Raw genomic sequence first — 24,911 nt, 5'->3', positions numbered from 1 at the left:
GATATTAAGCTGTGATTTTTGTTTATCCTATGCGCCACTCACCCACTCGCTCTATTTTTTATTACTTTTATATAAACAGATGAAGATGCCGAGAAACAGGCGTGGGAATTACGTCCAGAATATATATTAGGAGTATGTCTGTCAGTGTGTGTGTGTGTATTAACTTACAACCAGCTGTGATGGTCAGTGCGAGCTGGGTCTTGTTAGCCTCATTCTGTTTATACCACACACACACACACACACCCACACACACACCCACACACCCACACACCCACCCACACACCCACCCACACACCCACACACCCACACACACACCCACACACACACCCACACACACACCTACACACCCATACACACACCCCCACACACACACACACACGAGAGAGAGAGACGCCACTGTCATCCTGAAGAAGCCAGATATTTCCCATACCTAGCAAACACTGTTCAGCCCCTTCATGCCACCGCCATAAACACAATGTCATGGCAGTGTAGTTAACTAAGGTGTTATGTCGCTTACTGTTGATCTGCTGTAGGTGTTGTTAGCGACATCCTCCCTCCTCTTCAGTAAGGTGATCAAGATGCATAAGGTGGGGACGAGGGAGGCTGCATGTTAATAGACTGTCCTCACAAAGTAGCTCAGACGACGCACGTGGAGACCTTGACTGTTACATTACATTAATACATTGTAAACATCAGTGTCAGGGTTAGTGATACGGTTTGTTTTTATGGAGTTGTCCCGGTCACTTATCGTTGTCTCTTCAGTTATCTTGTTTCTTCCATCTCACTTTATGTGTTTCTCTTGATCTTCTTTTTACCTCTGATTGGCACAGTTTTCTTCCTTTCCTTCCTCCTCCTCCTCCTCTCAATATTCATGGCAACAGCTTTATCTTGGTTTTCTCCTCATCATCAGTCCTCCTTCCCTCTCCTCTTCCCCTTTCTTTTACTCCTCCTCCCCCTCTTCCTCGTCAGTGCCCCCATTGAGTCACGGATGCCTGATGGCTGTACAGTATAAATAACTAGATTTGTAATTTATGGCTGTATTATCAACCCATTTCCCGCCGTTCCTGCCTGACTGACCGACGTGAGGGAACGTTCTCAGATACATCTCATTATACAGCATTAATACAGCTTCCCTTGTTTATATTTACTGCGCTGTATACCTTATCTAGTTAGAGGCGCACCATTTATGTTCCTCAATCAACGTCACTGCCAGATCACAGGTAGAGGTGCGATAGAGTGGTGGTACCTTGTTGACATCACTGCTGGATCACAGGTAGAGGTGCGATAGAGTGGTGGTACCTTGTTGACATCACTGCTGGATCACAGGTAGAGGTGCGATAGAGTGGTGGTACCTTGTTGACATCACTGCTGGATCACAGGTAGAGGTACGATAGAGTGGTGGTACCTTGTTGACATCACTGCTGGATCACAGGTAGAGGTACGATAGAGTGGTGGTACCTTGTTGACATCGGTGGAATTTTCTACTTGTTTCTAGGTAAATGTTTCTTAGTGGATTTGAGACTTGATGACTTTACACCAGGAAATTAAGATGTTTATAAGTGTGAAGGATTCCCCCTGAGTGTTCCTTCATGTTGGGTGTTGATGACTCGTGAAATCACATTCAATCTTTGTATTTATTTAGAAATAGGTTTCCCTGATGAGTGTTGGTGAAGACATATGATCATTGTTTTATAATAATACCAGGAACTTTGTATGTTTTTTACGATAATAATAATACTGTGGTAAGAAAGGACACTATTTTGTGCTATTAATAATGATAATAACAATAATAATAATAACTGCAGCCTTTATAAACGATTAAAATTATATAAAGTCTCTTTTTACAGAAACTAACTCAAGTTGGCCGAAAGTTAAGAGACAGGAATTGTAATATAAAAGTTTGAGAGGGCTGGAGGGTGTCCTACAAAGGCCTCCAACACACGAATAGTTTTAACAAGTCTTTCTTCTCTTTTGTGTGTTTCAGGTAAGTCGTCGTCGTGGCGTCGTGGGTGGCGACGCAGCTGGTGAGACAGAAGGTGACAGTGTCGTCGAGTCTCCGTCTGACTGAAGGTCGTCCTCGCCCATCATCGTCAAAGGTAGGTGTCTGAATCACACGCTGCTTGTTACAGAGAGGGAGAGGGTGGGACTTGGACTGGGGGGGTGGTAGTTGGACTTGGAAGTAGGGGGGTAGTTAGGACTGGGGGTAGTTGGAGTTGGACTGGGGGTAGTTGGATCGAGGGGTTGTTAGACTGGGGGTCATTGGACTGGGGATGGTTGGACTGAGGGGTGGTTGGACTGAGGGGTGGTTGGACTGAGGGTGGTTGGACTGAGGGGTGGTTGGACTGAGGGGTGGTAGTTGGAATGAAGGGAGATGGTTTGTTCTTGTGAAACATAACGAAGTGGACAATTATACTGTAGGCGATGGTGGTTGTTGTTGTGGTCAACTTCTTGTCTTGACGTCATCACGACGTTTGAGGAATTGTATGAAGTTTTTAATACAGTATAAGATTTTTTTAATTACCTGCCGTGTATTTGTTTATTATTTGTTTAATTTAATTTTACTCCTGAAATTGTAAATTTGTTTCTTGTTTTGTTTTAGAAGTTTTTGATGTATGTTAATGTTTACGATGTTGTATTGGAACGTCGCTGTAGTGGACGGTGGGAGGAGGAGGTGGGGAGGAAGGGGGGAGGGAGGAGGAGGGGAGGAGGAGGAGGAGGAGGAGAGGATGATAGTTACCCTCACACTGGGTTCTGCTGCTACCCATCTCGACCACTCTTGATGTCTTACAATTTTCACGTACCTTATTATTCAACTATTATAACCATCTTCAGTGTTGTGGTTAGGTTAGGTTAGATGTTAGACATATAGGGTTAGGTTAGGTTAGGTGTTAGAAAGACGTACAGTATTGGGTTATAAATATGAACTTTCTAGTACGATACGGCGGTGATAACACAGCGGCTTTAGGCTCCAAGTGGCATATTAAGGCCCGCACGTCTCTTTTTTTTGAAGTATGTTATGTAGAAGTTATTGGGAGCCTCACGGGCGTGGAGTGTGATGGTGGTGACAAGAGGTCTTTTGATGTATGGAGCCGAAGAGGAGCTCAGGAGGTCGCCACCATATACGACTGTTCCTCCACTCCTTCAGGCCTCAGCACAGGTCTTGATATTTGGGTCAGATGAGTAGTACAGTAATGTGGTGCAGTGTGTGTGTGTGTGTGTGTGTGTGTGTGTGTGTGTGTGTGTGTGTGTGTGTGTGTGTGTGTGTGTGTGTGTGTGTGTGTGTGTGTGTGTGTGTGTGTGTGTGTGTGTGTGTGTGTGTGTGTGTGTGTGTGTGTGTGTGTGTGTGTGTGTGTGTGTGTGTGTGTGTGTGTGTGTGGTGTGGGTGTGTGTGTGTGTATGTAAGGTAGTTGTTGGTGTGTACTGTATAATAGATGATCGTATTGTGTGTGGAGAAACCTTAGTGGTGCTTGCAGTCCTTCCTGCACCACACACACACACACACACACACACACACACACACACACACACACACACACCCCCCCTCCCACACACACATTGTAATATTGTAAACTCACTCTGTACCTCCATCTCGCGTACAGATTTAAATGTGACTTTGTTTTCCCTCTTCGCTAAGTTACTAAAATTAAACCATCGGTCACAGCCAAAACAAACACCCCAAACAGTTATCCTCTGTGCTCTTAAAACTTGACAGCCATTTTATTTTGTTATTGTAGCTACCGTTTTAACTCTTTCAACTGTGTCTGCAAGTGATTGTGTGAGGCATCGACCAAAGGTACCGTGAGAGAGGAGAGGGATTGGAGGCTCTAATCACAGGGCTCAGGTACCCCAATCTTGGAGGATGCTGACCTAATCCCAGTGGCATTTGTTTGGTCCGGTAAAAACACAGGGGAAAGACACGTGTTATAGTTGTGCTTATTTTTTGTTTTTGTTTTTCTTGTAAAGTTTTTGTTACGCGTAGATGATGATGCTTGTGTGATGCCTTGTAGAGGGGGATTATTTGAATGAGATTTTTATTCGAGAGAGAGAGAGAGAGAGAGAGAGAGAGAGAGAGAGAGAGAGAGCAATTAGATAAGGTACTGTGCGTTCTTAGTTCGGCTGTACGACGAAATGAAGATTGATAATTGTTTTATTTTACCTTTCACGAAATCTATCTATTGTTCGCCTCGATGCCGGTGTCTTATCAGCTTTCTCAGCTCCTTTCCAAAATTCCAGCTCGGTTAACGTCTCGTGTTACTGTGATACTTAACCTTGAGAATTAGTTAAAAACATCAGGGTAATAATTTGTAGTATGACTTAGCGTAAAATTCGTGTTAAAAAAAGAACGTCATTATAGGTTTCATCTGTAAAATAGAGTGATTTAAATTTAATTGGTTGATATGACAAAGTGTGTTCAGTGTGAGTAGTGAAATGACGGGAGTGAGGAGTGAGTCTGGATCAAGGGGTAATGCTGAGGGCGTCTAAGGGCCAGTAAGATAGATGATTCCCGGAAACGAAGATAAGAACCAGAGTAAATAAGAGAATGTGGGATAACTGAGGGGGTAAGAAGTAACTGTGGCAAGAGACAGTAGTGAAGAGGGAACAGTTCATCACCAGACACAGAGACTCAAAAAGAGTTCATGGACTGTAGTAGTGATTGTGTGCTCATCATCATTTTAGTCCTTTTTGTTAATCAGGACTTCAGATCACAATAAAAAACCCATATTGTCACATTATCAGTTGCGTGATGGGAAGGATTAACTCTGGGAAATATCCATAACAGTAGTGACCAAGTGACACAGCACTAAAGGTAAACATCAACCCACATGTCAGCGGCCGTGCTGGCTTTGATCTCTGGACTCGAGAATCTTTCTGCCTGAAAACCCAGTCTGTTTCTAGTGTGTCAGCTGAGACAGTTTACAAGGGCTCATGCTGAAAGCTCCATCCATATTTTAAAACTTCCCTGTAATTCACTTTTCATAAATAAGCCAGTGGTCTTTTTTTTTTTAGATGTTTGACGTCATATTATTCCCGTCTACCCATTGGAGTATTGTTGAATTGAATGAAAGTGATCGTAGTATTCGTACACTGGAGATGTTTACCAATATACCCGGGTGCGTGGTTGGCAGTGGTCACTTAGTAACAAGTCCCAGTTTACCCCACCACACTGTATACTGTCACCTGGCTGGCTCTGTTTTGACTGTGTCTAGATTTATTAACGTGGCCAAGTGCTGTTGTAACTAAACATCTCCCTTTTCTACAAAACATGTACTGTATTCCTTTAGCTGTGCTGGGTCACCTGTACAAGAGGCTCTTGCTCCTACACCACTTCTCTATCCACAGATAATTAAAAAGTTTAGTAAATCTTTCTAAGTTGCTTCTGAAGAATTTCAGGCCAGAATTTTGTTTCAGCAACTTTAAACGAAATTAAATTGTATGGAAGTTGAACAGTGCATTACTATTTAAAAAAAATCTAAAATAAATGAATGGTAAATTTCCCTCTTACGTCGACCCGCTGACAGCCGACCAACGTGATAATGTCGTTAAACTTGATTGAAAAAGAAGAGCCATTAAGGAAAATATTAGTTTTATACTATAACAATTTACCTGCAAAAGTTATTAATATATGGAGATAAGATTAAAGCAAACGTGATAAAATAAATGGTTATGTGGCTGCGATAAACCGCCCAGGAGCAAACGTCCCACACGCAGAAATTATCCCTCAGTTAGGTCAGGGAAGGCGGATAATTGGCTGACAACACGTGGCCAAATATACTGAAAGAAGGAGCATCGAGTTACATAAGATTGGGGAGTGAGTGACCCGTTTATCAAGCATTACCCTCATTTATCCCCCATCTCCCTCCCTTCCCATCCCCTCCCTCATCCCCTCTCCCCCCTCATCTCTCCTACCCCCCCTCCTACCCTCCCTCATAGAGACGCCACCCTGACTGGTTCCTGTGGGTGACACCATTAGCACGCACAGGAGACACCACTGACTTTATATTAAAAAAAATGTAGTCACGAGTTGGTGATTATAAGACACAATTGATGAGAACTTAGACCCGGTTAAGCCCATAGAGAATAGAGGAAAGGTGGTGTGTGTGTGTGTGTGTGTGTGTGTGTGTGTGTGTGTGTGTGTGTGTGTGTGTGTGTGTGTGTGTGTGTGTGTGTGTGTGTGTGTGTGTGTGTGTGTGTGTGACTGTGTGTGTGTGTGTGTGTGTGTGTGTGTGTGTGTGTGTGTGTGGGTGTGTGTGACTGTGTGTGTGTGTGTGTGTGTGTGTGTGTGTGTGTGTGTGTGTGTGTGTGTGTGTGTGTGTGTGTGTGTGTGTGTGTGTGTGTGTGTGTGTGTGTGTGTGTGTGGTGACTGTGTGTGTGTGTGTGTGTGTGTGTGTGTGTGTGTGTGTGTGTGTGTGTGTGACTGTGGGTGTGTGTGTGTGACTGTGTGTGTGTGTGTGTGTGACTGTGTGTGTGTGTGTGTGTGTGTGTGTGTGTGTGTGACTGTGTGTGTGTGTGTGTGTGTGTGTGTGTGTGTGTGTGTGTGTGACTGTGTGTGTGTGTGTGTGTGTGTGTGTGTGTGTGTGTGTGTGTGTGTGTGACTGTGTGTGTGTGTGTGTGTGTGTGTGTGTGTGACTGTGTGTGTGTGTGTGTGTGTGTGTGTGTGTGTGTGTGTGTGACTGTGTGTGTGTGTGTGTGTGTGTGTGTGTGTGTGTCTGTGTGTGTGTGTGTGTGTGTGTTGGTAAAGGTTTTGTCGACACCTTACAATACATAAATGATCTCTATTTTAGCTTATATATCTGTATAGATCCCATCAGTTGATATTTTGTGAACAGTGGAGACAAATGAAGCATTAACTTGAGCTTGGTTCAGGTTGCACGGAGACAATAGAGGGAGGGGGGGTTAAGTGACTAAGCTGTGTGGAGACATTGCCTGGGCGGCGGGGTGCGGCAGGGTGACGCCTGCCTGGCCAGCGGTTACTGCACCTCGACACAGCATCTCACTCACCGTGCCACGCCTTACTTTGAGCAGGCCACTCCCTAATACTAAGTGGCGTTCAGATACACGTGTTTTTATTATCTGCTAAAGCACCAACTCTCATTGTCACCACATGGGAAATACTTGACAGGTGTATCTTACATATAAACCTGTTACATATTCTTAAAATAAACTGTTATCCTTAATTGGTTCGTAAGACAACACTACCAGTACGATGGACTAATCAGTGTAATGTACAAGTCATTTTAAAGTTTAGCTTTGTGTCGTCAAAATGAGTCAGTTTGATGTCTTCTGACATCACCAGTCAGGGAAAAGCTCAATGTACGGACCATTTACCTGTAGACTCCAGGTTGTGATTTCTGTGTGACATTGAGTACCTGCCTGCCACCCTACTCCTCAAACACCCGCTGCCTCCTTTTTCTCCTTTGACAACAATGTCTTTATAATGTCAGTATTTTTTGTGTTTGCCTTCTGTTTTTATTTACTTACTAGTTAATGGGTCGAATGTGAGATCTTGTAGCTTTGAACCCAAACTGTTGACTAGTAATGTCTCCATAATCCAAACATTAGATTTAGAGCCTAGAAGGGTAGGGACCATTAGAACTGGGGCCCAATCAAATGGTCTTTTTTATTACTAAATTTCACACGCACTCAACAAGAAACATTCACAGCAGTAGTAACAGAAAGGTAATGTATTAGTCTAGGGCCAGTGACCACCACCATCACTAGTCAGTCGGTACTCTACAGGGTGCTGATACTACTGACACACTTAACTACTAAAATTAGAATTATCTACAGAAAAAGCTCTTGGATAATGTTAACCGCCAACCGCTCGTGTTTCCGGTGATACGAGGGAAGGGAGCATTCCATGGTGTTGGTGAGGAGGAGGAGGCGGCAATGTTCGCGTAGATGCACCTTGAGTCACTGAAGGTCGTGGGTTCTAAGACGTGGAAGCCAAACAGTCAGTCAATCACATTTTCAGTATTTCCTGGTAAATTAATGCACTCAAACATACATACAGTTCCTCGTAAATTAGCGCACTATACATACATACCTCGTGAATTAACGCACATGAACTTATTTATATTCATCGGCGCACACACACACACACACACACACCATCTCCCGCTGTACAACACCTCCCTCCAACATTTCTGGGACAGCCAACGCAAGACGAATCTGTGTTGGCAAAGACCAATTTTTACCGAGGCGAGGCTAGTTTAGTGTAGGTAGTGTCTCTGGTCTGGTCACCCACTCTTAGTAGACGATAGATCGGAGGGCATTGAACTTTGCCGAGGGAGCAACAGGCGGGTCCTCTAGTGCGCCGCCTTGTGGCTGTAGGAGAGAGAAGTGTGTAAAGTGTGAAGGAGAGTTGGTGTATTGTGAAAGATGTGTGCGACAACGAGAGGGTGTGTAGTGCGTGATAGCGAGGTGTTATTGTGCGAAAGAGAAGTGTGTAGTGTGCGAAAGTATGTAGTCTCCAAACTCAGCATGTCATGTAATAGCTAGATGTGTTATCCGGGAACTTAATGTGACGTTTGGAAGTGTTGCGAATACCTGCTTTGAATATTCTCCACCATGGTAACTGCTTTTATGTATACATGTTCTGTGTGTGTGTATACGACTAGGTGTGTGCCAAATACAGCTCTCTGTGCCTAATGTGAGGTTTCCTGCCGAAGATTATACCGTTTGCATACAAAAAAAAAAACTCACTAATGAAGTATATATGACGATCGGGGTTTATTTTTTTCACCGAGTTTTAGACGAAAATAGTTGTTAATGATATTTGAATTTTATTTTTTATTTTTTTGTGTGTTCAAGTTTAAAACGCTATTTACATATATACTTTGTTTTGATAGTTTTAGATGAAAGAATTTTGCTTATAGTTTTAGTTTAGAATATTGATTAGAAATGTAGGTGAATTTTACAGATAGACTTTCGGATGCGAATTTTGATAAAAGCTGTAAACGGATTTTGTAGGTAGACATTTAGTTGAGGATTTGTGCTGTAGAGCTTAAACGGATAGCAGGTGGACATACATGTTATTGATACCTTACAGCCACAGGTGAGACGCGTCCCTCAGGCGGGTCATTAGCAGCGAAAGCAAAAAGGTGTGTGTGTGTGTGTGTGTGTGTGTTGGATGAAAGGTTTGTTGATTACAAGTGTGTGTTCTTGATGTACCGGGACCACCTGTGTTTGTTGTTGCTGGACCACCTGTGTTTGTTGTTGCCAGGTCGGTGTACTCCGTGTTATTGAGAACCTAACAAACAGTACGCGTGTGTCTGTCTGTCTGTGATTATGACTGAATCTGTCTGTAATAAAATGTGTTCCAGACTCATCTGCCCCAACAGCTCTGAACGAAGCATCAACAAACTTAAGCAACTTTCAACTAATGACGTTTATGAGTTTCTCTCCCCCAGATCATCTTGTCTTCTCGTGTTTATCATTTTTGTATTTTTGTAATAATCATCTTTATTTCTCTCTCCGTTTCTCCTTATTCTCTAGTCTTATTATTGCTGTTTTGTTTTATTTTCTTCTGTACTGTATTTTTGTATCGTTATTCTTCGTTTCTTTTGCGTTTCGTTCTTAAATTAATAACTCTAATGGTACTGTTTTAATTGTAGTGGTTTATAATACAGGAATGTGATGAGGGTACAGTGAGGGGTGTGTACAGTGTAGTAGATAAGGGCACATTATTCTCACCATACTCACTATACACATTCTTTCACCATCCTCATCATTTTCTACCACCCTTAATAAAGTCACCATTCTTCACTATCCTCACCATTTCTCCACCACCCCTCACCATCTTCCACCACCCCTCATCATCATCCACCACCCTTCACCACTCTCGCCATCCATACATCATCCACCCAAGCCTCACCCTTCATCAATCATTGCCATTTTAAAAGTTGTGATGGATGTTCTGCCCGCCTGGGGATTTTAGTCTCTGTTCAGCCATGTTGCCCTTGTGTCTGATGGCTGGTCTTGTGTCTGATGGCTGGTCTTGTGTCTGATGGCTGGTCTTGTGTCTGATGGCTGGTCTTGTGTCTGATGGCTGGTCTTGTGTCTGATGGCTGGTCTTGTGTCTGATGGCTGGTCTTGTGTCTGATGGCTGGTCTTGTGTCTGATGGCTGGTCTTGTGTCTGATGGCTGGTCTTGTGTCTGATGGCTGGTGTCTGGCTGGTCTTGTGTCTGATGGCTGGTCTTGTGTCTGATGGCTGGTCTTGTGTCTGATGGCTGGTCTTGTGTCATGGCTGGTCTTGTGTCTGATGGCTGGTCTTGTGTCTGATGGCTGGTCTTGTGTCTGATGGCTGGTCTTGTGTCTGATGGCTGGGCTGGTCTTGTGTCTGATGGCTGGTCTTGTGTCTGATGGCTGGTCTTGTGTCTGATGGCTTGTGTCTGATGTGGTCTTGTGTCTGATGGCTGGTCTTGTGTCTGATGGCTGGTCTTGTGTCTGATGGCTGGTCTTGTGTCTGATGGCTGGTCTTGTGTCTGATGGCTATCTATCTATCTATCTATCTATCTATCTATTTATCTATCTATCCCGTTATTTTCCCTATTCTTCTTACTTGCGTTAAATTAATCCATTTCCTGCCTTTCCTGACCTGACTGGCAGTATATACCATTTCCCACTTGAGGGATATTTATATAATTTTTTCCCCTAAGTACGATTTAACCCAGCCAGTGAACAGGAGTCTTGGTTACCCTCGTGTATGTGTGTGCGTGTCATGTATGGTTATCTTACGCCCTGGAGCCACCACTTCTACCCATCGTTATGTGTTGATTATGTGGCCTTTTGTTCAGTTAATCCTACCCATTTTCACCAATTGTCCAGCCTTTTATGTTAGGTCTGTCTGTTGTCTGTCTGTTTCTGTCTCTCACACACACACACACACACGAGATTTATTTTTACCCACTATTATGTATGCAGGCTAGATCTAGGTAACCTAGACCAGCATGAGGATTCAGTTACACTCATTCTCGTACGTGTGTGTGTGTGTGTGTGTGTGTGTGTGTGTGTGTGTGTGTGTGTGTGTGTGTGTGTACAGGTGGGTGGCGCCAGGTTTACTCCTATACCTTGGCAGTGATCGTTGGCAGCAGCAGAGACACTCGTCAGCCTCCACCGTCAGTGTGTTGCCGGAAGATGAGGAGGCGTGTTTACATGCTGAGAGGTTGGGGGGTGAGAGGGGTTAAGGTGGGGAGGGGCTGGGTGGGAGGCAGCGGGTGAGAGAAGTAGGGAAAGAGCGGGAAGGGTGAGGGAAGGAGGGTAGAAGGCGAGGAAGGAGGGGGAAAGGAGAGGGGGAGAGGGGAGGGAAGGTGGGGGGGGGGGAAGGAGAGGGCGAGGGGGGGGGAGAGGATGGGGGAAGGAGAGGGGTTTAGGAGAGGGGGAGAGGGTGAGTGGTAGGAGGGACAACAGGTTTTAAGGCGAGGTTCGCATGAGTACAACTCTTTTGTTAAGCTGGTGGGAATGTTGCCATTATTGCCATGGTCATATGAGTTACTGTAGCTCCTTACTATACTGTTAATTGTTGTCATTGTTGTTGTTTTTATTATTTTATTATTTTTATTATTATTATTATTATTATTATTATTATTATTATTATTATTATTATTATTATTATTATTATTATTATTATTAACTGTCTGCTATTTACATATATTTTGTGAGTTTGTATTTTGTTAAAGATGTTTAAGATTTAATAATAGTTTTGTTTTAGTGTGCGTGTGTTAAAGCTGCATTTAGTAAACTAATTAATGGTTTACACTCTCACAATGGTGCGTCATTTTTAAGGTCATTTCGAGGCATTGTGTCTGATATTGATGTAATACTGAAACAGTTTATTTAGTCAGACAAGTACAGATGCAGAGTGGACAATAATAACAATATTAACAGAGTTGAGCCAATTGAGTGCCTGAGCTCTCTTTTTTATTTTACGGGGATTAGCCCACCCGGACACAGGTCACTGACCCACATCGGGGCCTGGGGGGCGAAAATGTAATAATAATAATAGTAATAATAATAATAATAATAATAATAATAATAATAATAATAATAAATAGTCATAATAATTAATGGCACCTGATAAACACGAAGGCCTACTTTACATTTATCTCTTGGAATTTTTACATAACATTTAGTATCATCTGGATTAGTAGAGTACACGCAACGCGGTGTTGGTAAATACTGATGTGAATGTTACCACTATTATCCCTTCTTTATTTTCATGTATTATTTATATTTTGTATTATATTTTTTTTATTTGTATTATAAATACTGTATATAAAATATACATATTTTACAGTGGAGTTGATATACATTAATCTGATAAGTGAGTGAAAGTAATACAGCATGGTTTGGATGATTTAAAAGAAGGGAGCGTAGTCCCTGCTCGGGTGGGTGGGGTAAGTTGTTCCACACCTCACCGTCTGGGACTGGGAGGAGGGCACGGAGAGTGGTCTTAGTAGCTCTCGGTGACTTAAGTTGTACCTATGGTTATTCCGGAACTGAAAATAATTATTCTCAATTGTGATTAACTGACTTATGAACAAATAGAGCACAACAAAGTAAGTTGTTATTCTGAAAAGTAAAAAAAAAAATCAATTTAGCGGAATGTTAATTTTTGTGATATCTACAGACATGTAGATACTCTGAAGGGTCACAGACAAACACACAGGAGCCACCAAGACGTAAAGGTTATGAGGGGTGAGAAGGTGGGGGTGAGACTCAGAAAAACAGGCGGGTGGCAAGGAGGACGCTGCCACACATGTAAACAGCTGATTTGTGTTTACGTAATCGCTGATCTGCTGTTGTGTACCCTCGCAGGGGGAGGAGTGGGAACGATGGGGGCTTAGGCATCTCGACTCGGTGACTCATAGTTCACAGGTATCGGGGATTGATATGTCGCCTCATATAGTTATGAAGTATGTGAGATTATTGGATATAGATCGTCTTGTAACTTGTCTGGAGGTGTTTTGTTTATTTTCACAAGTTACAGTAAATTAAGCGTTTTACCGTTTGGCAGCCATTATGGAGGAAGGTTTTACTGTTGAAGGAGTTAACAAACCAAGAGAGGTTAAGGTTTGTATTTACTGTACAGTAATATGGAGTTGAACAATTCAGTCGGTAAGTTGACAACAAGAGTGATTAATGGAGGGCCACGAGGGCCACTATCTCAGTAGTGTTGAGTGTTAGTGACCTACTTCACCCTCCTCGTGTGGCCAGGAATAGGTTAATATTGATTCTCGTTCATAAGGGCGAATGTTCTCCTCGGCGCCTGAGGCCCTTAACCTTACCAGTATTTTGTTGTTAATATATTGTTTATGTTAGAGGAAAATGTGAAGCAGATTTCTTATTTACTATGAAAATATTCGTGGGGTTCTTTAATACAAAATACTTTTGGACAACAAACTGTTGACATTGATAACAAAAAGACAGTAAAAGCTCCTGCACACTCAACCACGTGGACGTCTCATTCTAACAATCTTGTATGAACCAGTAACAAAAAGACACAACAAATTTGGAAGACATGACATTAATATATGACACATGGCGCAAGGTTCCTCTCCCTGCAGTGACGTGAGGAATGTCTCCCCTACTCCCTGTGCCTTGCTGTGTTGTTGACCTGTCACCCTGTCACCCAAGACTGCGACATCAGCCCTTTACTGTTGCCACACCATCAGTTCTCAGAAGGGTTTTAACTTTATGATCTGAAAAAAAGCAATGGTGTATCACAGCCTCATGTGTCGTGAACAAGAGACACAAACAAAACAACGACTAAAAACCTCATTGTTTATCTTGTCTAAAACCGTATTTCCTTGTCGCTCTGTTATGATGTTGGGTGACATGACGATATAACAATAATGTCATTACATCTGCGCCGCGTGTCATCAGCATTGATATGAACATTTAACATCAACATAACCTCCCGCATGTTCAACATGAACACTTGTCTTTTCCAGATGAGTTGCGAAGAGGCTTATTAAATTCTACTTGTTACGTTTATGTGTGAGAAATAGTTTTTTGTGGTGATAATCGTTTCGTTTCCCAAAATAACATCAGTACACTGTGCCTGCTGAAGTAGGTGTCGTGTCTGCTCTGAGTCTTTGGTTGTGGAACATTAGTGTTGGGGGGAACCGAATGCTGTCCTGCTTTACGGGGGACAGGTCAAGGTTCAAGGTCACAAGTTTGAACAGGTACAGTACTACCCGGCGTGAGTTGCCAAGCCTTGCGAGTACAATCTTTTTCAAAACTTGTATTGGTGTGTGAGAGAGAGAACCTGTGTTGCATTGTGTTCATATGGTCACCAAGTCCCCGTCACAACACTTACTGAGGAGAACACGGGCGTCGAGGGTAAGAGTGTCACACCTCTGCTAATCACGTCATTAAATGTCCTAGTCGAGTGTTCTGGGACGCTAAGGCTTCATCTATATTAGTCCACGCCGGTAATTTTAACACGGGATGAGATATAGGAGTTCCTGAGGCTATCGTGCGGAAATTTTAATGGTTTCATATATTAGAGTGAAGATAGGAGCTGCTTCAACACTCTGGTTCCTGGAATACGTAGAGAACACATATGAAAGTTAAATATATGAACTGGATAACGAATTAACTATGTGGAGATAATGCAGCTTGGTAATTATAAGGTATATATATATATATATATATATGTAAATTGGTATATAGAAGTCAGTGTGTGAATAGATGAATACTGTATATTTACTTGATCATGAACGTGCCAACCCCGGGATCACAGTGAATTAACCACTTGAGTACAATGAATTAACCCCGTGAGTACAATTACACGTTCCCTTGAGTACGATTTCTTAACCTTTTGAAGACGATGACCTATTCCCACGAGTAAGATAATATTACACTCGGAGTTAAGTACTCGTACTCGAGGTGTTACGTAATAGTCCTCATGGGGTTAAGTCATTGTACTCAAGGAATTAAAGAAAATCGTCATCGCATTTTATCCGGCGCGTACGTATGCATGTGTTTTCGTCATCGTACTGGGAACAAAGGGTTGAATAACTCCTTGTGGTCTGATGTGGAGCTTCTGATATGGATTGGTCTCCTTCACTCCTCCTCTGGTAATCTATCAGATCTTATATAGCCTGACTAGTTATGCTTTTTTCGAACGTGACTTGCAGTAACCAGTGACACATGAAACGGTAAGGAGACGGTAAATTCTTTGTAGTTTTTCTTCCAGATTTGAGCAAGTTTAGATGCACTTAAAAAACAAAAACATCCCTTACTCGCGATAAACATTGACAGTCAAGTCAGGAAAGGCAAGTGTTGAGTTGACTAAACGCAACCAAAAATTTCATCCTAATCTAATCTGACCTAACCTGACCTAACCTGACCTAACCTGACCTAACCTAACCAGAAAAGTCTAATTAAGTCAACTCACATGGCATGGGGGAGAGAGGGGGATATAGAGGCAGGTGTGCCAAGCCAAGACTGCAGTGTGCGGGTGAGAGGTATAGTTATGGATCAATGTGGAGCGATAGCTGTCTAGTATATCACTTTACCCCCACGCAGCTGCCTGGTGTGTGCACGACAGAGCGGAAAGATAAAGAGACACAACTCATGTAAAGTGACTCTTTTTGTGTTGATTTTTTTTTCTTGGGTGATCCTGCGGCCTTGGTGGAGTCATTGTCCTTAAGGGTCCGACAGGGGGTTGTTTTCCGTGCTCTAGATAACGTTATTTACACACCGCTCTAATGTCAGTATAAATGAATGGACTACATAATTGCCACACTCATACAAACTATAAAAGGACATAATTATTCTTTTTAACTGGTGGATGAGTGAGAGAGCCTTGACGTGGATTAATGTTGGTAGTTTGTGTCCTTCCCGCGTTGCCTCTCAGCTCCGCCACTTCTCTCACATGTCTTGTCAGGGTATAAAATAGTTCCTGCTTCACATAAATATCCGTTTTCCTTTTACACTTAAAGATAATTATGATTCGTGAGTATTTTCTCGCACACGGCGGTAAGTTTGTGGAAAGATGATACATACCTTGGGAAATACAGGGCTCATCACCGTGTCTCAGACCACAGCAGATAGAGGAGGATACGCCTTTACCTGGTACTACGTGTCTCAACAGGTAGAGGTGGACACGTAGTGCTAATAGCGTCCCATGTCTTAGAGGTGGACGAGGATATGGATGTTTGCCAAGTGTGTAGCTATGTACGGTGCCGCCTTGTCCTGTTATTGCGCTGCGGTGTTATACCTCGTAGAGTTGGAGTACAGTATTTTGTTATGTGGCGGTATAACTGGGGGAGAGTCTTCAGGTGATCCGAGTAGTGTCATTAACGACCCTTGGCCTGATGATCCACTGTATTGCTATGGGTGTACAGTACGTGAGGCCTCGTGCTAGCCTGAGTTACCTGGACCTGGCCTACATACGTGGTAGTGGGCAGAAGTATGTGGAGAGAGAGAGAGAGAGAGAGAGAGAGAGATTATGCGTATTTAATGCATAGATCTGATTAGTGAATAACAGTTACAACACTAACAATAATAATACTAATCAAACAACGAAAAATAAATAAATAATTATAAATGAATAACCACAAAAATATATCTGATTCGGTTTGTGATGGACAGTGATCGCTTTTTTATTTTCTCGCGATTAATTCATCGTTGATTAGGACATATTACTCCTCTTAATGCGCTTATAGTTCCTCGCGTGACGTAATTAAGGAGGGAGTCACGAGAGTCGACCTGGAGGTTGTATGTCGTGAGGATACTTTGAGTGTTGCTGTGTCCTGGAGGAGTCGGCAGAGGTTCCACTGGTCCTCAAAGTATTACTGTGTCCTGGAGGAGTCAGCAAAGGTGCCAAAGGTCCTCAACGTACTGCTGTGTCCTGGAGGAGTCAGCAGAGGTTCCAATGGTCCTCAACGTACTGCTGTGTCCTGGAAAAGTCGGCAGATGTTCCAATGGTCCTCAAAGTATTACTGTGTCCTGGAGGAGTCAGCAGAGGTGCCAAAGGTCCTCAACGTACTGCTGTGTCCTGGAGGAGTCAGCAGAGGTTCCAATGGTCCTCAACGTACTGCTGTGTCCTGGAGGAGTCAGCAGAGGTTCCAAAGGTCCTCAACGTACTGCTGTGTCCTGGAGGAGTCAGCAGAGGTTCCACTGGTCCTCAAAGTATTACTGTGTCCTGGAGGAGTCAGCAGAGGTGCCAAAGGTCCTCAACGTACTGCTGTGTCCTGGAGGAGTCAGCAGAGGTTCCAATGGTCCTCAACGTACTGCTGTGTCCTGGAGGAGTCAGCAGGGTTCCAAGGTCCAAAGGTTCAACGTACTGCTGTGTCCTGGAGGAGCTCAGCAGAGGTTCCAAAGGTCCTCAAAGTCCTGGAAAAGTCGGCAGATGTTCCAATGGTCCTCAAAGTATTACTGTGTCCTGGAGGAGTCAGCAGAGGTTCCAAAGGTCCTCAAGGTACTGCTGTGTCCTGGAAAAGTCGGCAGATGTTCCACTGGTCCTCAAAGTATTACTGTGTCCTGGAGGAGTCAGCAGAGGTGCCAAAGGTCCTCAAGGTACTGCTGTGTCCTGGAAAAGTCGGCAGATGTTCCAATGGTCCTCAAAGTATTACTGTGTCCTGGAGGAGTCAGCAGAGGTGCCAAAGGTCCTCAACGTACTGCTGTGTCCTGGAGGAGTCAGCAGATGTTCCAAAGGTCCTCAACGTACTGCTGTGTCCTGGAGGAGTTAGCAGAGGTGCCAAAGGTCCTCAACGTACTGCTGTGTCCTGGAGGAGTCAGCAGATGTTCCAAATGTCCTCAAGGTATTGCTGTGTCCTGGAGGAGTCGGCAGAGGTTCCAAATGTTTGCCCTCATAATTTTCTGGACTAGTGTCTTCTTCAAACTTGAGCTGTGACGACCCCCTGTGGGGCGGGCATCCAGTAGTTCCAGGTATGCTGGGCGGATATATTAGCGATAGGAGTTGGGTGTAAACGGGGCTGTCTAGTATGGGCCAATAGGCCCGCTGCAATTTCCTCCATTCTTATGTTCTTATGTTAAACATCAATTAAGTCACCCCTTGCCCGTCTGTAGTATAAGCTAGGCAGTTGCAGGCGCTCTAATCTCTCTGGATTACTTAGGTGCCGTAGCGCAGGCACCATTCTGGTAGCTCTCCTTTGGACATTTTCAATCAACATACACACCCAGGACCTTTTCACATGCGGTTTCCATTAATGCTGTTTCTTCGTCCCGTTGGGGCATGTCATACGACCCTTACAGTTGGTACGATCCAGGTGCGTCCTTTTGCACTTCGTGACATTCAATCTTCCGATACTGGTTTGCAGTGTGTGTGTGTGTGTGTAAATTGAGGTCATGTATATCGTTTTAAAGAATTTACATCTTGAGGCAGATGTGCATCACTTCTTTCTAATGGAAATAGTGTGGCAAATGATGCTAATATGAGAATGAATTTGTTATCCGTATTACGAAAAATATTAAGCCACACTTCTCTTGGTGGTTCTCCTAATATCGGCTTTAAGCTTCTGGGATCTCTTAATTTATTTCCAGTAATGAGTGACCCAGGAAACACCCAGCGCTGACTATAACCCCAACAATATATTCACCACCACGTATAAACAGTAATAATAATGGTTGTATTAGTTTTTTTTTTCTATTACCTTTTTGCTGTAATTAATATTTTTGTAGTAATTTTTAGTTAGGGGACTGACTAATTTATTTTATTTTTACAGATACGATACAATTTATTTTTATTTTTACGGCTGTAAAAGTATACGTATGTTTATCATAAAAAATTCGTTTTCTTTGAATTATATTAACAAAGAGAATTTCGTTAATCAAGGACTAACTAAATTAAAAGTACTGTATGTGTTTACTATTTTTACCATAATTACATCATAGTAGGCCTAGTAGTAGTAGTAGTAGTAGTAGTAGTAGTAGTAGTAGTCATGAAAAAAGTTTGTTTGCGAGTACTTTTTAACATATAGGCATCATAAAATGAGTTAAAATTGAGATGAAAATGTAGACGACTAGAATTTTGACATTGAGCAGAGGAGACACCACATGGATTGCTAAAAAAATGGACTAGTCACATAACTCGGACGTGGCTACAGAATGATATTACAAAACCACAACAATATATATATGAGGGGTATGGAAGCCATGTCATTTGTTTCTTTAAGTCAATTCGAAGTCGATTTTAATTTATTTATAATTTGAATGCATATTAGTCACACCAACTCCGAATTAGTACCTCCATGGAAATTGGTTAAATTAAGTTGAATCGAATTACATTATTTTTTTTATATACGTTTACCGTCTGTTTATATACTGAACCAGTGTTAATAATGGCGACAATAAGAATGTTGGTCTGTATCTCAACACTTCAAAATCCATCAGGTCTTAAAGTTTCATCATGAACATCCCCGTAGCTTAGTCGAGTGAGAGGTCTTATCTATCACCCTCACAAGTTAGTTTACGCGTAAGATTTAAGCGTCGATGGATCTTCAAACTCAGAAACTCCATTGGAATTAAGTTAAGTTACAAAGTAAATCCTTTAAAAATGACTTCTTCACATAATGTCTCGGTGAATTATATGGAACTAACACATATTTTATAGGGGGGATAACCTTGCGAATTTTTGTATTAAGTGGAATTATTTTCCTTGTGTAACTTGCTGGCGCTGGGTTATTGGCAATAGTTAGTGGTTTATGAGCTGCGGCCCCTATTGCCGGAGCTGTAGTTTATCCTTTATTGAATGACCTCGTTTTCTCTTACCACTCTCGGGATTACTTAAGGATATATATTTATTTATATTGGTATAGATTATAGATGATAGCTTATAGATATTTAAGGCAACTGAAATCTTAGCGACTTCACATATCTTTTTGGCATTCACATAGTATTAGTAGTACCCGGTAGTAGTTGTATAACACCCGGTAACAGTAGACCGGTAGACAAGCAACAGTCACTAGCTTGGCGTGTTATTCCCGGTGAACTTGAAGCAAACAGGCACTGGAGGATCGATGAAGTGTGTGTGGCCGCGGTGCCGTGTTCTTTGATTAACCTTGTTGCCTTTATAGCTTCCTCCTTCCTACCTTTTATGTTTATTTTGTAATTATCTTTCGGTTGTGTTACTGAAGTGTTTTAACATTGGTTTTTCTCCCGTATTGTAACGTAAACTTAAAGGTATTTGATAGGGAGGAGTTTGCATTGGGATATTTATTTCTGGTTGAACATTATACTTTGGATAATTCGCTGTATTTTCCCTCATAACACCCGAATATTTCTCACTTATGGATGTACTTTAATCACAGCTCGGGTCCGGCCTCTAGTGTTACCACCTGGTCCATACTGACTATTATATTTAGATAGATAGATAAAGTCGTCATCCTGTTTCACTTAGATTCATCATGTTTATAGACAGTTCAGCCAGGTGTACAAGCAAGGATAACAGAATAAAGTGTAGTTATATAATGTGACGTGTCTCTGGTTTGGTAGCTTTAGATATTTATGATTTGAAATTAATGGGGTTTTGTTATGAATATATGTACAGTATATAACACGCAGTAGAAGTTAGTTTAGCCCAATGTGCGTGTTGAAGTGTTTTAGGATAAATGGTGGATACTCAAATTGGAGGAGGGGAGCATCTGCTTATTTCACCTGTTATGTTAGGTTTAGGTTAGGTTAGGTTAGGTTAGGGTGGATTAATCTTAAGGTAGAACTAAACTGGAGGGATTAATCGTAAGGTAAAATAAATTCGTAGGATTACTCTTCCTCTGATCCAACCATCCTCCTCGTTCTTAAATGGGATTTCAAATCCTTTTAAATACAACACACGATAGAAATTGATTTAGGCGCCCTGGTTATTCTAAACATTTGCGATTTTGTAGCACAAGTAGGTCAGGTCACGCCGCCGGGTCATCGATTCTAACAGTAAACAAAGGAGTCCGTGGCGCGTTGTCATGGGGATAGGTCCAACCTCTCCCTGTAGCAATGTACTGTACGACCACCAGGTAGGAAGGTTAAGGTAACGTGGGTAGTAAACTTTATGGTATGTACTCCTACTTTAAATGTACTATCTCCCTTAAATGTACTACCTCCCTTAGATTTATTACTTTTATCAAATGTAATCCTTTAATGTAACACCAACCTTAAATGTACTACGAGCAAAGGCGGAAGTTACATGTTATAGGAGGAAGTCAGTGAGAGCTAACAGAGGTGTCATGCAGTGTGTATCGTGTGTCCGTCCTTGTGCACCAGAGCCACCTTGATAACCAACCCAGCGTTAGTTATGTGTCTTCTCTGGAAGTCTTGGTTTATGTCAGAGCCTAATTACTCAATGAAACGTTTTTATAACAGGTAAAGTTCGTATTCTTTACCTACAATTCAAAGCCAAGTTGCAACACTCGGGGTTTCGTCAGTTCGTCACTCTGTACATAGTTCTCGACCCGGGGTTATAAGTGTACTTTGTTACGTACTTTTTGTTATTGTTGTTTGGGGGAAATCCGAGCTGCGGTGCGTGGCGTTAATGTGGGTTGTGGGAGGGAGGGGGGTGGCTGTGGTTGTAGGTATTGTGTGGTATGCGCTTCGTGGACGGTGTGACGCAGATGTTGGTTTAATTGGGGGAGATTAAGGGGACGTAAGAATTTAATGACTGATAATTTATAATGATCTCTCTCTCTCTCTTTTAGCTGATTTATGTGCATTTGATTTATTCATATTATTATTTTATTATATTCAAAACATATAACTTTAATCATAATATTTAATTTCCTACTTCACGTTGTTTAAGGTGTGTCGTCTCTCCCACAGACTTCGCGGCGTGACCGGCCACTCTCTGCATCCCCTGACACAAGGTAAGTTGCTTCAGTTCTTTAAGATGTAAAGTTAAAAATCCCTTATATAACCGAGCTTAACCTGACCTGAACCAACTTGACTTCGCCTCACATCATAGGCGACTAAACCTGACCTGATCTAATCTAGCATTTCCCTAATTGGTCTATCTTAACCTATCACTACGTCACCTGACCTAGCCTTACGTTAGCGGATTCAACCTATCTTGTCCTTCTGTAATTTGACCTGAGCAAATTTAACTAACTTGACCTGACATGACGTAACCTATCCTTATCTAACCCAGTCGTGTACCTAGATAATTCAAAAGTCACTCCTCAGTTGGGTCTTGTTTTGACAGCATCAGCGAGTCATCAGGGTTTTCCCTCCCACAAGATGTTGTGTTGAGTATTATTCCTCCTGTAGAGTCGATAAACCTTCTTGTTCTCCGCCCTCTTCCTAGACACAATGAACTTTCTTCAGGGTTGTGTGGCGGGGAGAGGGAACAGCTTATGGCGGCCACCGGATATACTTAGGCTTCTACTGCACATTTGAATATTTACATGGATATGGGAGTAAACCTGAAGAATCTCCATCCCACTATATTTCACCTAAAGATTAACCTAACCTAACCTCATCTCCCCAAACAGTTTTAGGGTGGTTAATGACGATGGTATTTATTTTATAGTAATGAATGGTCTGCAAGAATTACACGATCACCTTGTTATTCATATATATATATTAATGTAGAAGGGTTAGCTCATTACGTGGTCTCCTAATTGCTGTTATTCCTATAGGATAGGCTCAGCCGAGTATCTTTGTTTTCCTTCGGCTGTTCCACTGTATTGTGTTGATGTCGTACTGTAGATGAGTCTGGTAACCTTCTAGAGGTTGGGTGCCTGTAATGTGCTGGTGATGTATAATCCTTCATAGTTCTCGGACACGGACCCAAGGAGGGGTGGAAGGCCAGGGAGCAAACAGGTGGGGTACCGGAAAGACCTCTGTAAATCCCTTATGTTTTGTTTTTTCTTGGAAGTATTTATTTATTTATTTATTTTTTTTAACTTTAAATGAAAGGTAAAGTAATGATTGTCTGGTTGAAAGTGACACGGCTTACAGTCATACCTTCCATATTTTATTCATTAATATTATTCTTGTGGATCACCTCAAGATTCACCTCCCCAGCTTATTTCACCTGAAGAATAACCACCCTAACGCTAGCCTTTCCCACCCCCCTCCTCCCTCAGGCGATGGTTTTCCCGAGGTAGTGTTAAGGTGGTTAATCCCCAGGGGAAGTATGCTGTGGGATGGGTAGGGGGGGGGGGGGACAATCCTCAGGTTGATCCATTATTATTAACAACAACACTAGATAGATGACTCCTCTCGACCCTGATATAAGTGGTGGATCTCACGTTGGTTCTCCTGGCAGGTTTACTTATGGGGGGAAAGGGTTAATGCTTGGGTGTATGGAACCTCCGTACAGGTGTGACACATCCCCCTCCAGGATCTTTCACTCACTGGAAAAAAAATAACTAGAATACAAACAGGAAAACTTGTGTGTATTTTTTTTTAGGCATCGACATTTTCCTCGTCTTCCACACACCTAGATAATGATGGTAGTGTTAGTGGCGGCTTCTAACAGTAAGCATAACCGAGTCTTGGGAAGTGTTTGTTCGCTCTGTAAATAAAACATGGAAAGTGAGCGTTTTGGTGGTATCCAGTTACCCACGAAGGTCATCAGATTTGGAAAAAAAGAATAAACAGCATAAGCAGGAAGAAAGAGAAGGGGGAGAAGAATATAGTGAAAGAAAGGAATTAAAGATGATGTATGACAATTTGAACTATATTTTCATAATGAGCTTGACCGGAGTGATGATTAATTGTATCTACTCTTACACTGTCTTGGGCATTGACGCACTGAAAGAGGCGCACAAGAATTGATGTGCACGTGTAGCAGTTTGTAGGTCCATGCTGTGAGCAGGGGCGAGCGTGGGTCATTAAGTATGGTGTGTGTCGTGCGGCGAGTGTATTAACTATCAATCCGCAACTGACTCTGGCCCTCCCTGGCACTCCCTCGTAGATAGTAGTGCCAGAGAGGGGATTGTGGTAGAAATTTTCACATATATGGCTAAGTTTTACGGGTGTGACCATGCCGTCGTGTATGGGAGTAGCTATTAAAGTGGTGTTATTGATACACGTGTTGGCAGGTGTTAACACTGTGAACGTGAGGTAGTTGTAGTTCCATTCTTGACGTTATTGACAAACAGATATTGACTAGTCTGTGCAGTGTGGAAATGATGCAGGCGTATCCATTCTTTATATCACTGTCCACTGATGGTGTAGCCGCAGCAGCTGTCTCGAGTCCTTCGCGTTTCTATACGTTTTACAGCCTCATCATTCTGTCTGTCTTAAGCTGTCGCCGATGAAACTACGCTCCAAGAAAAGACAAATTTAAAGACATTCATAATCATACTCCTCGAGTCCTGGCCAACGACTTGAATTCTAAGCTTGAGACATTGTTTTCCTGTTTACGTCGCAAGTCTTATACGTAGATCCCAGCCATTTCGACACACCATCAAGAATTTTGAGGACAAGTATAGCCTCAGTTATATAGCATTCTCGCTCTTTCTTAAATATACCAGTACTTTGTGTTCAATACCGTAATCTCGTTCAATCCATCTTATTACAAGTATACCTGGATAGAGACGCTCATTGATGCCTTTCAAACACTTTACGTTCGATCGTTCATCTCCATACCATCGCATTTCTATCCAGTCAAAGTTCCTCCCAGAATATACACTCCTTCCCTGTCACATTAAACTCTTACAGGGTGGAAGGTCAGCCTCCTCCAGGATTTTGAGTAGTCTGTGGGGGGCTGTCACTGTAGTATGGCAACTCAACTACAATCACAGCTGCCACACGATTCTCACCTCAAATTTTCTTCATTATTTAAGCAAATATATGAAAATTTGGAAACTTCTCATGATCTAAAATAATGATGAATAGTTTATTATTATAAAAATGCCACCTTTGGTTTGCTTAATATTTATCCTGACAGTGATACAGCCGAAAATGTATCCACCAATCACAATCACCTTTACACACAGCCTTC

The 24,911-nt window shown here is 42.3% G+C and overlaps 1 long non-coding RNA gene across 1 annotated transcript in view; it reads left to right on the top strand.

Annotated features, from left to right (window-relative positions):
* LOC121854323 overlaps positions 1–21,831 on the top strand; it is a 64,699-nt gene extending 42,868 nt beyond the window's left edge. The window contains exons 2-3 of the long non-coding RNA XR_006086533.1: positions 1,985–2,096; positions 21,782–21,831. This is a non-coding gene — a long non-coding RNA (uncharacterized LOC121854323). The remainder of the gene's footprint in view (positions 1–1,984; positions 2,097–21,781) is intronic.
* Positions 21,832–24,911: the final 3,080 nt, after the last annotated feature.

Source organism: Homarus americanus, unplaced genomic scaffold, assembly GCF_018991925.1.
Source record: "Homarus americanus isolate GMGI-L3 unplaced genomic scaffold, GMGI_Hamer_2.0 scaffold54443, whole genome shotgun sequence".
NCBI classification, from domain to species: domain Eukaryota; kingdom Metazoa; phylum Arthropoda; class Malacostraca; order Decapoda; family Nephropidae; genus Homarus; species Homarus americanus.
Note: the sequence above shows the minus strand (reverse complement) of the source record. Positions and strands in the feature narration are given on the sequence as shown.